This window comes from Canis lupus, chromosome X, assembly GCF_011100685.1.
Source record: "Canis lupus familiaris isolate Mischka breed German Shepherd chromosome X, alternate assembly UU_Cfam_GSD_1.0, whole genome shotgun sequence".
In the NCBI taxonomy this organism is placed as follows: Eukaryota; Metazoa; Chordata; class Mammalia; order Carnivora; family Canidae; genus Canis; species Canis lupus.
The window spans coordinates 16902892-16918100 of NC_049260.1; the positions used below are offsets into that span (position 1 = coordinate 16902892).

The following is a 15209-nucleotide window of genomic DNA, read 5'->3' on the forward strand; positions in this document are numbered from 1 at the left end:
AAAAGAAAGAGACTGATGCTCTCTGAAGGCATCAGAAAAAATTCTCTGAATACAGGATGCCTCTGGGACAATATTTTCTCCCTTAGAATCACAGCTTTACAGTTTAATAGAGAGCTATTGAGAATTTAAGAGAATACTCTCCAGGCCAACATCTTATTTTACAGATGGGAACACTGATGTACACTGAATTAAAGTGATGTGGTCGAGGTTTTGTAATGAATTAGGAACAGATCCTCCACTAGAACTCAGGCCTTATGGCTATCACGACCATAAGTGTTTTGCAATAGTGTTCTGCAATTCAGTCTACTAAAGACAGGACAGCTGTTTTCTTAAGCTTTTCACAATAAGAGCCCTTAACTCAAAGTAAAACAACAAAACACACAGGCAAAAACAAAGTAGGATCTGCAGCAATGAAAATAAAAACATACTACTTTCTGTCTGGGGGAAGACTTAGGGACTCAGAGAACTATTTTGACCCTGAGGTTATTCCCAGAGGGCACATTAGAAAAACAAACAATAGTCAATTACTATTTGACTTCAGTTATCTGGGGAAAAAAATTTGAAACCATTGCCTCCTTTCATCTCTTGAATGCTGTTGACTAAAGGAGTTGCTGATTAAGGCTGTTGGCTGGGAATGCTGTGGCCACTCTGGGCAAGGGCCCTGCATTCCAGGCTGACTCTACTCCCCCAGGAGCAACAGGGTGAAAAGAAGTATTGAGCACACATTCCCAACTATTTGCTACCCCCTGGCAAACAGTGTGTTTACTAAGATTGCTATAAAAGGTATTTATCTAATTAGAGAGCATTTTCCCCCTTTTATTAGTAAGCAATTAGACCACACTTTAGTACATTAAGGAGGTTTTGTAAATCCAACTGCAAGCATATAAATTCTGTAATTGTATAATTGTACATTGGGCACAAAACCACAGATTTTCTTCTATTTTGGCTTGACCATTTTTTTTAAAGCAATTTAGGGTTTTCTAAGCTAATGCTTATGTGGTGAGTGTTTTTATAGCCTAGGCTAAATACATATAATTTAGCCATTCTTTGGTCTTAAACCCAAACCAGAAAATGACACAAAATCCACACAAACATATCAACTATCTGTTCTTCATCTTAAAGCCTGAGAATATTTTTTTTGTTTCACAACGTTTTAAAGTACAATGGTAGCATAGTATCATTCTTTAGCATAGAAACCATAAAATTCTTCTAGCCAAGTAATTCCAGAAACTCTCATTTAAACATCTGTCACTCATATGTATGTGATTAAATTAATCTTAATTAAATTATGTTTGCAAGACAGGAGTGGGAAAGAAAAGTAAAGATCACCGTAATTTGAATTTTTGCTTAGGTTAAATAAGATATTAGGTGGAACAATATTAACATTGCCAACATTTGACCATTTTTTATTTATGAAAATAGTAATTTTCTATGGTTCAACTTCTATTATGTATGTTGCCCCCATTTTCAACAAGGATATAGTAAATACCAAAAATGGAAACCATCCTTGATTTACACTCTTAATAAATAATTCATCCACTTATAAAAGGTGTCAAAAAAGTTTATAAGATACATATATTCAGATAACATATATTACTACTAGTTTTACTACTAGATGCCTGTTGGACCTTGGGCAAAACACTAGGTTTTTGAGACCTTTTATTTCCTTCTCTGGCAAATGAGTAGTTTATATTAGAACTAGAAAAAAAATTTACAGTTCCTTAAAATGCATATCATTATTCAAAGTTAGTACCGTAAATTACCATAAATAACAAAGGCTATTATGTTTAAGTGAGTTGAGATCTATATTATTATGGAAACATCATAGTATCACATTTTTATATACTGTAAGAAATCTTTCAGTGCACTGAATTAGATAATAGAGAACTGATTCACATATTGATCAAATGAAAATAATTAACAATACTAATGAGAATAACCACCATTTACTGAGTACATATTATGAGCCACACACTTAAGCACAGATTACATATTATTTCATATTAATTCCTACCATCACATACATGAGCAGTGAGGCACAGATAAATGATTAACAACAACTATCCCAGGGGATAAAAAAAAAAAAAACACCATGATTTCCATGATGCAAACACTTCAACTTTGGTTGATTTCCAGCTACCAATCTGACTTCATTGAACTTGGTGGGGGTAGGGGGCTGGTAAGGTGGGCTCTAGAAGAGATGTAAAGTAGCACACTATTATATAGTATTGCCACCATGCTGATACAGTAGATAAAAATAATCTCATGAACACAGACAATAATAAAATATAATAAGATATTTAGGAAATGATGAGTTTAGGGTATTTATTATTTTTGTTTTAATGTAAGTTTACATAATTTAATTTTTAATAATGGCTATGTTTGATAATCAACTCACATAATTCCTGAATATTTAGCAGTTTTTGTGAATTGAAGGCACCATTGTACATGAGGTTGATTTTACTACCCACCTTCACTGAAAATAAGAAATGGTAACATAAAAAGCATTAAATGATTTGCCAAGGTTATCCGTTAGTAAATTCAAATCCCAATTTTCCAGACAATAAGCCTTAATTTCTTAATTCTGAGGAGGTTTATACAATGGATTTTACAATATAACTTTTATATAATTCAAGAAATATGTTTTTGATTATAAAAAGGCACTAAGCAAGGCAAAAGTGAAAGGAGAAAGCAAGATGAGAATTTAAAGAAATGTCTTCTAGAAGAGGTCCTGTTGAGAGGAAAGATGCAGGTGACAGGTTTTTGTTTTTTGACATTCTTTAAGGTTAGTCAGAAAGAACAAGTGATTGAAAAAGGGGAAGTCAGAACAGCAAGAAAGCCAATCTATTTTAAGTTATCAGGAAGAGGTACTGAGGTGTGAAATTCTTGTGGGATGGGCTCACCAGTCTGAAATGCTTCAAGGAATGCTGATTCTTTTACTTGCCTGCACTGGGGTCCTTATAGACTATGACAGACATGATCATACTTTCCCCCAATTATTTGAGCCTATTTCCTCCAGATAAGAGAAGGAAAACTCTACTTTAATGTTGATAGCTTTTTGATCCCTAGGTAATTTCCACTATAATTTATAAAATAATTTAAACAAATTCTGTTGCTATAGCATTCCATCTATTCAGAAGTTTTAAGTATTTTGATTAGGCAGTTCAGTGTACTATTGGCTAAGTACTCTGTGCTGAGTGTGAATGGGCCAAACTCATGCCTTTCATGAAGACTCAGGCTTTCTCCAACACTTACTTACCAAACACTAAGATCAGGGTCTGGTCATAGTGTTATAGGATTTTTTCTTTGGTGCCCGTGGCTCTTGGTCACACTGCTTCAAAGAATGAAGAGGTAGACAGATGAAGAGTGGTGGGCAGCAAACTAAGTTTACTGAGAGGTAGCAAAGTGGTAGTACAAAGCTCTTGAAGAGGAAGGGGACTCAAGAGGGCTGTTACTGGAGTTTTTAAGTCTAATGGGTTTTAGGAGCTTGTTGGCGGGCTGTTTTAATCTGATTAACCCTCCCTGAGCCTGTTCAACCGATCAGGTTTCTGTCATCTATGTATCACCTGGGAAAGGATGGCGGGCTCCTTCCAGGGTAGTGTAAAATCCTTTTAGGGCAGGGGCTTGTTCCTGCCTGCCTTTCTTCCAACTATCCTTTATCAACAGTAAGTGCTATATAATCATTAATTGTTATCATTATCATTATTATTTAGAACTGATGGATTTCTGGTGAGTTCTAGGTTCAGGTTGTGGGCAGGATTTTCTCAAAATGCTTCCATCCAGATTGTAGGATTCTCTTCATAAGCAATACATTTACCACAGGTTGCCAGAATTTGTTCTTTCCTAGGGCAAGTGTGGCCAATGTTTGCAGTTGGTCTTTCGTGCACCCGAAATTTTGGTGATAGAAACGTTTCATTTATCACTTTGGGGTGCCCTTTGTAAAAGCAACATTTTCCCCCCAAAGAGTTTCGGCTCCAACTGTCTAATGACTTGGGCTCGTAATGTATCTGTGTTGATTCTGGGTGATGTTCAATGATAGCAGGGAAATGATTTCTTTGATGATCAGCTCTTGCTTTGCAGTGGTTTCTAAAAGTTATTGAAGGGTTATGTGAACAAATTCAAAGTAGTTCATCTTTTAGTGTTTACAACGAACTGCAAAGTTAAACTTATGAGCTTTGTTACAATTGACAAATGGAAATGGTCTTTTTGTATAATGGATAGTGAGAATAGTGAGCAGTCTGAGGAAATCCTCCTTCTCAGACTTTCTGCCTCAAAGCTAGATCCTTCAGACTTATCTCATACTTTACTATGATGTCTTACTATTGCTTCCTGTAATTATATTGGATTCATGATTATTACTAAATTTGTAATAGCCTTATCAGAAAGATCAGCCACCTCCATAATTTTATTTCTTTGAACATATGTAATTTTTCACCATCATAGCAGTCATTTCAAATTTCAAATCACATCTTCTAAAAGCTAGTAAAGGATGTCAGATTCACTTGGTATAAATTTCTTATTTTACAGTTGAGGAATCAAAAGTCCAGTGAGGTTAAACACCTTGCCCTAAAACTCAGCACATCAGCATCTTAGTAGTTTTGAACTTGTAGTTTTGAATTAATTATAAGTGGTGTGTGGAATACCAACCATTTGTAAAATGAATAAACTTTCTTTAGCAACTTTAACTTCCTTTAAAGAATGTTCCAAAAGGACATGATATGACACCATTGGAATCATCATGTCTTGATAGTTTATAAAACCTTAGGTGGTGACCACTGAAAACACAAGATGAGTAAGGGTGGGGTGTCTAACCTGTGCCACCCAATACAGTAGCCACTAGCCACATGTGGATCTTTTTAATTTTAAATTCATTAAAAGTAAATAAAATCAAACATTTATTTTTTCAGTCCTACTAGTCACAGTTCAAGTGTTCAATAGCCACTTTAGCTAGTGGGTACAGTATTAGAAAGCACAGAATAGAACATTTCTATCTTCCCAGAAAGTCCTATTGGACAGCACTAGAAGGATTTGGACCTCTACTGAGCTTCAAATTTTATTGGGGGCTTCCAAAGTGGGTCAGTCCTTCCTTTTTGAAGTAGGTGTCAGTCTTGTCACAGGGTCAATTTTTCAGGAAACAGACAAAAACTTTCCAGAGTGGCAATCTACTCGGCTCCTAAACTGTACCACCACTCTCTGATGAAAGAATGAGATGCAAAAAAAAAAAAAACAAAAAAAAAAAAAAACAAAAACAAAAAAAAAAACAAAAACAAAAAAAAAAAGAATGAGATGCTATACCCCATTTCACCCCTGCTCTGTTTTGGGAGTGAGGGTGCAGGAAAATACATGAAGAAGGTAAGAGTAAAGATTTAGCATTTTGTAGGCATATCCCAAATTTCCTGAATCTTATTTAACTTTTAATTTCTTTACCTTCTTTTTATCAATTAATTCCCAATCCCTCCATCCTCAGGAGATGACAGAAGTGTCGCTTTGATGAAGTCCAGCTACTTTATGCCCTTTCAAAGCTAGAGGAAGTGTTTAGACAGATTCAGGGGAAAGAGATTAATGAAGACAGGAGCCTGAATCAATTCTTCACTGAGTTTATAGAGGTCCTCAGCATGTTAAACCTACTAAGCTCCACTTGTTGGCTAGCATGTAATGGGAAGTTACTCAAATAAAGAGGGCTAAAAGCTATCAGTAGAAGAGAAGAGGGGAAAGGACAAAACAGGTAAGGAATGTATTTTGTTATGCAGAATCAACAGTTCCAGCCAAATTGATGCCCAACTAGGTCTTTCACCTGATAGCCCCTTGCTAGGTGTGTCTCCCCTGATAGCCCCTTGTGTGAGCCAGTTTGAGCTGGATTAGAACTGATGACCTGTGCAAAAGCCCTTCTGACTTGTCCTCAAGTCACCGTTAGCTCATTATAATACTAAGATCTCCTCCTGTGTGTAGAGTTTTCTCCCATTTTTTCAACATATGATGTATGCACTAGGATGTTGACAGGCTAGGCAGGGACAATTGAACTAAAGTGCTTATGCAAACTCCCTGCCTTGCCCTCTAATATACTAAATAATTTTCCTGTATCATGGAGATACAGCGCTTTGAGAGCTATCTCCCTGTCTCCTTGTTTTTTTTTTTTTTAAGATTTTATTCATTTATTCATGAAAGAGAGAGAGAGAGAGAGAGAGAGAGAGAGAGAGACAGGCAGAGGGAGAAGCAGGCTCCATGCAAGAAGCCCGACATGGGTCTCGATCCCGGGTCTCCAGGATTGTGTCCTGGGCCGGAGGCAGGTACCAAACCTCTGAGCCACCCAGGGATCCCCTTTTACTTTTTTTAATATAAATATTTTATTTATTTATTTATTCATGAGAGAGAGAGAGAGAGAGAGGCAGAGACACAGGCAGAGGGAGAAGCATGCTCCATGCAGGAGCCTAATGTGGGACTCCATCCCAGGTCTCCAGGATCATGCCCTGGGCTGAGGGCAGCACTAAACCGTTGAGCCACCTGTGCTGCCCCTGTCTCCTTACTTGTAACAATAATAAGCTCTTTGCTTTTCAGCAGTTCCTTGGATTGTGTTCAATTTGGTACACCTCAAGCAGTGAATCACCTCTTGAGTTCGGTTACATACTGAGTGTACAAAGATGGCAAAAATCGCTTTGTAGGGACTCCTTTCCCAGAGGCCCTTTTCATTATCAGCTCCCCTAACCTGATGGCCTGAGACTGGGCCTTGATGTTAAGACCCCTCACGGCCACACCCTGGCAGTTCTTTGTCCAAACCAGACAATGGATCCTTCTCCATCCTAAATTTGGTCATTACCACATACAAAGTAAACCATGGGTTTGAGTGATGTGATTTTTCAGAAACCTCCAGGAAGAGCTTATTATTCACTAAACACTTATTTCCCTTAGATAATAACAATAGCTGCTATTCACTGAGTAACTGTTATATGCCAGGCATAACTTTCTTATATATGCCGTCTAATTTACCCCAGTTGTAGTACCATCTCCACTCTGTAGATTCGAAAAAGTTCAGAGTCCTGGAAATTTGTAGATTCAAACAGCTAATATTCAGGAGCCAGAATTAAAATAAGACTTCATCAATTGCTACAGTCCATCTATTTTACACTCTGCCATTGATTTTCAAATTATGTTCCAAGGAATCTTCAATATCCTCTCAAGATGCTCTAAATTGTTTGAAGGACTTGGGAATGAGTGGGGGAAAAGAAGAGAGAGGCCACGAAGTCACTTCTATCTCTATCCACGTCTTGCCTATTTCACTTACCCCCTCCCACACCAGTTTAATCCCAGAAAACACTCTTTTAAATGCTTTAAGTACAGAGATTTCTCAGTTTAAAAAAGTTCAAAAACCATTGTACTAGGTAGTTCGCTTTCTCCAATGTCCTTCTGACACCATCCTAGCAATAGCTTTTGCCTATTCATAATGAATTGACATTTACATGTTAACTTATTCCACAATTGAAGAATGATTTATAAAAAATCATTGTACATCTTTAACTACGTTGTCTTAGTAACAGATCTGGAAATGCCCTGGTAAAAATTGATTATTCATAGGCATGTAAGGCCAATCCATCAGAAAGGGAAAAAAGATGTCTGGGCCACAGATGCTTGCTTTCTCTCAAAAAATGAATTAGGTTTTGACAAGATGATCATTTGATGTGTGATGGCCCTTGGCTGAACAAAATATATTCACTTTCACTTTCTTCTAGGAGGACCATTTTCTCAATCAGAGGTAACAGGATTGACTTTCAAAAAGGGGTTTGTTCACATTTTTTTCCTCATTTTTTAATGACCTAGTGGATTTATAGCCTCATATTTTTTTTCTATTAGGTATAACTGCCTGAAAGCTCTTGAACAGAGAAAAGTTTCAATCCATTTTTTACTTCTTATAGTATTTTATTTTTTAAAAAAATGTGAAGACATTCCCCAAAAGATTTGTTTTTGTTCATGGTGTTCTTGCAGGTTACTCTGTGTGTTTGTATGTGCATATATTCTCATACACAGGCCAAGAGGTGCCTGTATGTAAGGGGGTCAACAGGGAAATAATACTCTTCAAGTATCTTAGTCTGTACTACCTTGGAACAAACAACATTGCAAGTCACTTGGTATAAGAGGAAGCTGCCCTTGGGCAACCTATTTGTTCATCCACTCACCAAACAGCAATCAGCAATATTAATCAAACGTCTCTTATGAGTAACCAGAGAAAGTAATCAGAAATGTTCAGATAGGGGTTGAAATGCTTGGCAAAATGACTATTAAACAGGTTATATCAAGGACTATGAAGTCAGAGTTTTAGAAATGTAGAGCCCCTTTCATCTTATAATTCCATACTTGTGACTTATATTTTTGGATCCAGAGGGAAAAATGAGCTAGCTATTTAGCTTATGGTGATGGTTGGATGTCTCTGTTTGCTAAGAATGACTCTAGTTCTTGTATGGAGGAACATATCTTTGTCTAGAGTAAAAAGTTGCCAAAGGGGTTGAGAGGCTCTGTGAGATGCTTGGTTATAAAATGAAACTGAGAAAATACACTCAGAAAAACAAGGATATAATTTTATATTCCTGGCAGAACTGGCATTCTCATTTATAGTGAAGTGGATTTTTCCTCCTTGGTTATTTCTGTTGATCTTCAGGGGAAAGAGGAAAGGAAAATGGTAATGCCCCGGTGAAGAAAGAAAGGTTCACTGGGGAAGGGAACCTCAAATGTCTGGATCTGGATGAATTGTAACAAGGATTCCTTTAATAGGCAGCCCAGCATACTTGTCAGTGAGCAGAAAGCTGGCCCAAGGAAGCTGCAAGCAAAGAACCCAGAGAACTGAGAGAACTTGAACATGGAAAAAGATACTTTTGTGCAAGTTGCATTTTTTGTATATGATAAGTTAAATCTGGTTGCAAATGTGGAGTAACTGGCCCACTGAAGGCTATGTTTTCCCAAATACAAGGGGGTAGTAGGCATTCAACATCAAGCAAAGGATGATCCACTCTCAAAATAACCAGGGAAAGCCCTGTCATTTGCCTTTTCAATAGAAGGCTTGCTACATAATTGAAATAACATTAGCTACCAATGCCAATGAATGAGTACACACTAATGAAGCATCTAGTGGGCACAGCACAAGTTCTCTCCTTTCACTGTGGACTGTCATACCATGTCATTTGATCCTCAATACAACCTCACAAAGAGGAAATTAAGGTTCCTCAGGGTTCAGTAACTTGCTCAATGTCACACAGCTAGGTGGCAGTGCTACAATTGAATCAATATATGTCTAGATCCTAACCCAATTCTCTTAAATGTTTTCTAAACATCCCTCTAATAGGAAGTTAGGAAGATATAGCAAGGTTTATGCTGACAGCTAAATTCATGGTGAAAACAAAACTATGTTATAGCATTTCCTTCCTTTGGCTATTACAAGGGTTTTCTTCTAATATTCTAAGAAAATATTTAATCAGTTAGCTCGGGGTAAGGAAAATGGGTCCTGTTCTTTGGTGTTAACTTATTTAAAATTTTATTTAAAAAATAAGATAAATAAGCACAACTTATAATGAATATTTGACTTTCAAATATTTTTTCTTTGCTTAACCCTGGATATAGAATCAATTTTTCCTCAGAGAAAAGGGGAAAAAACCCAAGTTAATCAAAAACCAACAGCAACTTAATTTAATGTGGTTTCCATTAGAGTATAAAAACCACTCAAATTCCCCACTTTTAAATTTATGTGCAGAGAACAGAACATTTTTTCATAAGAACAAATAATATTAAATGCTTCGGTTTCTCTGAAAGCTGAACTTAATGAACTATAAGATGTAAGAAAAATGTTTGAAGAAGGGCAGAGCTATCTAAGAGACACTATCTCTGACAAGCTGTGAGTGGGCTATGGGTTCTGGACTACTTAGCTGTGTGAGCCTAGGCAAACTATAGATGGCTAGAAACTACAGAAAACAGAAGTTTTCCACTCTGAGAGCATCATACTATTGATGAGAAAATGAAATCTCATCCATAGTAAATGACTTGCTGACCTTCAAGCAAATAGTGGAGAACTAGGACTGTTCCATGCTTCATTCAATTAGTTTCTAGGTGCCTCAGTTTCCTATTCTGTAAAATGAAGGAATATGAATAAGAAGTGACCTGATATCATGGAAGGAATACTTGTCTTGGAGATTGATAACCTGGATTTGAGCTCCCTTCTCCAAAACCCACCCACTGACTTTAGACAAGTCCATATCTCTTATTCAGTTTTCACAAATTCTAAATTTGAACTTAAATGCTGTTCAAACTGTATCAAAGAGGTGTTGAAAGAAACTAATAAAACAATGTATAGGCAAGTACTTTGAAAACAATGAAACACTTCAGAGAAGCAAAAGAATTACAATAATGGTGATAATGATTAAGTCCTCTTGCTTTCAAAGTTGAAAGGGAGACCTTGCCTTTGGAAGAAATGGAAAATATTATATTGGTAGAATGAGGGCCAAATTATGGATACTCATAAATGACAAGATGTGAGTTTATGTCCCAAACATTGCATGGGACATATTTATACTAACAAATTATCTCTTATTTATCTGAAATTTAAATTTTATTGGGTATCCTCTATTGCTTTTTACTAAATCAGGCGATCCTAACAATTGAGGGATTTATTTGAAGGGTAGCAAGTGCTATATGAAAGCAATGGTTCAGAACTCTTGTAAAAATATTGGGATCAGGGCGATCCCTGGGTGGCTCAGTGGTTTAGCGCCTCCCTTTGGCACAGGGCATGATCCTGGAGTCCCAAGATCGAGTCCCGTGTCAGGCTCCCTGCATGGAGCCTGCTTCTCCCTCTGCCTGTGTCTCTGCCTCTCTCTCCCTCTCTCTCTCTCTCTCTCTCTCTCTCTCTGTGTGTGTGTGTGTCTATCATGAATAAATAAATAAAATCTTTAAAAATTATCAGGATCAGAAGAAGTAAAATCAAGAAGATTGTCTTGATTTGGATTTCCCTAAAAACAAAGGCTAATAGAGAATTTAAAGGCAGTAATTTACATGGAAAATGAAGCCAGGAAACTTGGTAAGGAAAAGACAAAAGTGAGAATCACTCTAAAGGTGTTTTATATAAAGTCATTGCTGAAGGCAGTGGGAGCTAGATTCCACTGGTTTCAATGAAAAACCTTACACAATGCCTCCTAGGAGGGCGTCTAGGGCATTTGTCTGCTAGCTTCTAGCTTCCTATTGATTAAGGGTTGCCACTGAGGGGTGAAAGGGATCAGAATATGGTACCTCAAAATATTCCACTTTGGCATAAGAATTACTTTGAGCTGAAGGCAACTGAGAAACAGCAGACACAGAAAAAAGCTCTTTACCCTCCCCCATTTGCCTAAAAGCAGGGCATAAAGGGCATAAATTTCTCTTTGTGAAGGCATTCCCCCTCCCTTCTCTCAACAAGAGGGATAGAACTGCTCTTAATCATTGTAGATGATGCTAGATTCACCATCCCAGTGACAGCATCAAGAGGAATCTGCATAATAAGCCTTTTAAAGAACACTTATCTTGCATTAATTTCCCCCATATATTTACCTTCCCACAATTTGCTGCCCCTAGAAGGTCAAAATACTTTTCTTTTGACACTTCACCACAAGTTTATGGCCCTTTGTTAAAATAGTATATAAGCCTCCAGGTCTATCTCTTTAGGGTTTTCACTTCCTTTTCTTGAGACGCCCATATGATGTAAAAATATTAACATCAAATAAAAATTGTAGATCTTTCCTCCTGTCAGTGTGTCTTTTGTCAATTTAATTTGCAGGGCCCCAGCTACTAAACTAAAAGGGTAAAGAAAAAAATTTATTCATCCTTACACATACCCCCTTGAAATGAGCAATTTCCAAAAACTTCAGAAAAACTTGGAGGTAATTAGGCATGGAGCAGTTCGGGGCACCTGAACCAGTTCAGGGCATGTATTGGTGGTAGTCTGATCCTACACTAACTATAAAGCACAGCTGACACTAAAATAAGAAAAGAATAAAGTGGGGGAGTGGGGGAAGACAGACAAGGCACTCGGGTGCCTCAGTTGGTTGAGCATCTGGCTCTTGATTTCAGCTCAGGTCTTGATCTTGGGGTTGTGAGATGAAGCGCCACATCAGGCTCTGTGCTGAGTGTGGAGTCTGTTTGAAATTCTTTCCCTCTCCTTCCACCCCTCCCCCTGCTCATGCTATCTCTCTAAAATAAATAAATAAATAGTGCTCGCTTCGGCAGCACATATACTAAAATTGGAACGATACAGAGAAGATTAGCATGGCCCCTGCGCAAGGATGACACGCAAATTCGTGAAGCGTTCCATATTTTTAGCTTCCAAGACAGGCAGCAACTAAAAGAATATGTGACCTCCAAACCAGCTCTGCAAGAAATTTTAAGGGGGCCTCTTAAAATTCCCCTTTAAGAAGAAGTTCAGTGGAACAGTCCACAAAAACTAAGACTGAATAGATATCATGATGACACTAAACTCATATCTCTCAATAGTAACTCTGAATGTGAACGGGCTTAATGACCCCATCAAAAGGCGCAGGGTTTCAGACTGGATAAAAAAGCAGGACCCATCTATTTGCTGTCTACAAGAGACTCATTTTAGACAGAAGGACACCTACAGCCTGAAAATAAAAGGTTGGAGAACCATTTACCATTCGAATGGTCCTCAAAAGAAAGCAGGGGTAGCCATCCTTATATCAGATAAACTAAAATTTACCCCAAAGACTGTAGTGAGAGATGAAGAGGGACACTATATCATACTTAAAGGATCTATTCAACAAGAGGACTTAACAATCCTCAATATATATGCTCCGAATGTGGGAGCTGCCAAATATATAAATCAATTATTAACCAAAGTGAAGAAATACTTAGATAATAATACACTTATACTTGGTGACTTCAATCTAGCTCTTTCTATACTCGATAGGTCTTCTAAGCAAAACATCTCCAAAGAAACGAGAGCTTTAAATGATACACTGGACCAGATGGATTTCACAGATATCTACAGAACTTTACATCCAAACTCAACTGAATACACATTCTTCTCAAGCGCACATGGAACTTTCTCCAGAATAGACCACATATTGGGTCACAAATCGGGTCTGAACCGATACCAAAAGATTGGGATTGTCCCCTGCATATTCTCGGACCATAATGCCTTGAAATTAGAACTAAATCACAACAAGAAGTTTGGAAGGACCTCAAACACATGGAGGTTAAGGACCATCCTGCTAAAAGATAAAAGGGTCAACCAGGAAATTAAGGAAGAATTAAAAAGATTCATGGAAACTAATGAGAATGAAGATACAACCGTTCAAAATCTTTGGGATGCAGCAAAAGCAGTCCTAAGGGGGAAATACATCGCAATACAAGCATCCATTCAAAAACTGGAAAGAACTCAAATACAAAAGCTAACCTTACACATAAAGGAGCTAGAGAAAAAACAGCAAATAGATCCTACACCCAAGAGAAGAAGGGAATTAATAAAGATTCGAGCAGAACTCAACGAAATCGAGACCAGAAGAACTGTGGAACAGATCAACAGAACCAGGAGTTGGTTCTTTGAAAGAATTAATAAGATAGATAAACCATCAGCCAGCCTTATTAAAAAGAAGAGAGAGAAGACTCAAATTAATAAAATCATGAATGAGAAAGGAGAGATCACTACCAACACCAAGGAAATACAAACGATTTTAAAAACATATTATGAACAGCTATACGCCAATAAATTAGGCAATCTAGAAGAAATGGACGCATTCCTGGAAAGCCACAAACTACCAAAACTGGAACAGGAAGAAATAGAAAACCTGAACAGGCCAATAACCAGGGAGGAAATTGAAGCAGTCATCAAAAACCTCCCAAGACACAAGAGTCCAGGGCCAGATGGCTTTCCAGGAGAATTTTATCAAACGTTTAAAGAAGAAATCATACCTATTCTCCTAAAGCTGTTTGGAAAGATAGAAAGAGATGGAGTACTTCCAAATTCGTTCTATGAAGCCAGCATCACCTTAATTCCAAAGCCAGACAAAGACCCCGCCAAAAAGGAGAATTACAGACCAATATCCCTGATGAACATGGATGCAAAAATTCTCAACAAGATACTGGCCAATAGGATCCAACAGTACATTAAGAAAATTATTCACCATGACCAAGTAGGATTTATCCCTGGGACACAAGGCTGGTTCAACACCCGTAAAACAATCAATGTGATTCATCATATCAGCAAGAGAAAAACCAAGAACCATATGATCCTCTCATTGGATGCAGAGAAAGCATTTGACAAAATACAGCATCCATTCCTGATTAAAACTCTTCAGAGTGTAGGGATAGAGGGAACATTCCTCGACATCTTAAAAGCCATCTATGAAAAGCCCACAGCAAATATCATTCTTAATGGGGAAGCACTGGGAGCCTTTCCCCTAAGATCAGGAACAAGACAGGGATGTCCACTCTCCCCACTGCTATTCAACATAGTACTGGAAGTCCTAGCCTCAGCAATCAGACAACAAAAAGACATTAAAGGCATTCAAATTGGCAAAGAAGAAGTCAAACTCTCTCTCTTCGCCGATGACATGATACTCTACATAGAAAACCCAAAAGTCTCCACCCCAAGATTGCTAGAACTCATACAGCAATTCGGTAGCGTGGCAGGATACAAAATCAATGCCCAGAAGTCAGTGGCATTTCTATACACTAACAATGAGACTGAAGAAAGAGAAATTAAGGAGTCAATCCCATTTACAATTGCACCCAAAAGCATAAGATACCTAGGAATAAACCTCACCAAAGATGTAAAGGATCTATACCCTCAAAACTATAGAACACTTCTGAAAGAAATTGAGGAAGACAAAAAGAGATGGAAAAATATTCCATGCTCATGGATTGGCAGAATTAATATTGTGAAAATGTCAATGTTACCCAGGGCAATATACACGTTTAATGCAATCCCTATCAAAATACCATGGACTTTCTTCAGAGAGTTAGAACAAATTATTTTAAGATTTGTGTGGAATCAGAAAAGACCCCGAATAGCCAGGGGAATTTTAAAAAAGAAAACCATATCTGGGGGCATCACAATGCCAGATTTCAGGTTGTACTACAAAGCTGTGGTCATCAAGACAGTGTGGTACTGGCACAAAAACAGACACATAGATCAGTGGAACAGAATAGAGAATCCAGAAGTGGACCCTGAACTTTATGGGCAACTA

The 15209-nt window shown here is 37.6% G+C and overlaps 1 long non-coding RNA gene and 1 other non-coding gene across 2 annotated transcripts in view; one reads left to right on the forward strand and one right to left on the reverse strand.

Annotated features, from left to right (window-relative positions):
* LOC119868168 overlaps positions 1-15209 on the reverse strand; it is a 207633-nt gene that overhangs the window by 97966 nt on the left and 94458 nt on the right. The gene's annotated exons all lie outside the window — the stretch shown is intronic.
* Positions 12216-12322, forward strand: LOC119878142. Its single transcript, XR_005386657.1, has one exon. It is a non-coding gene; the product is annotated as a U6 spliceosomal RNA (small nuclear RNA).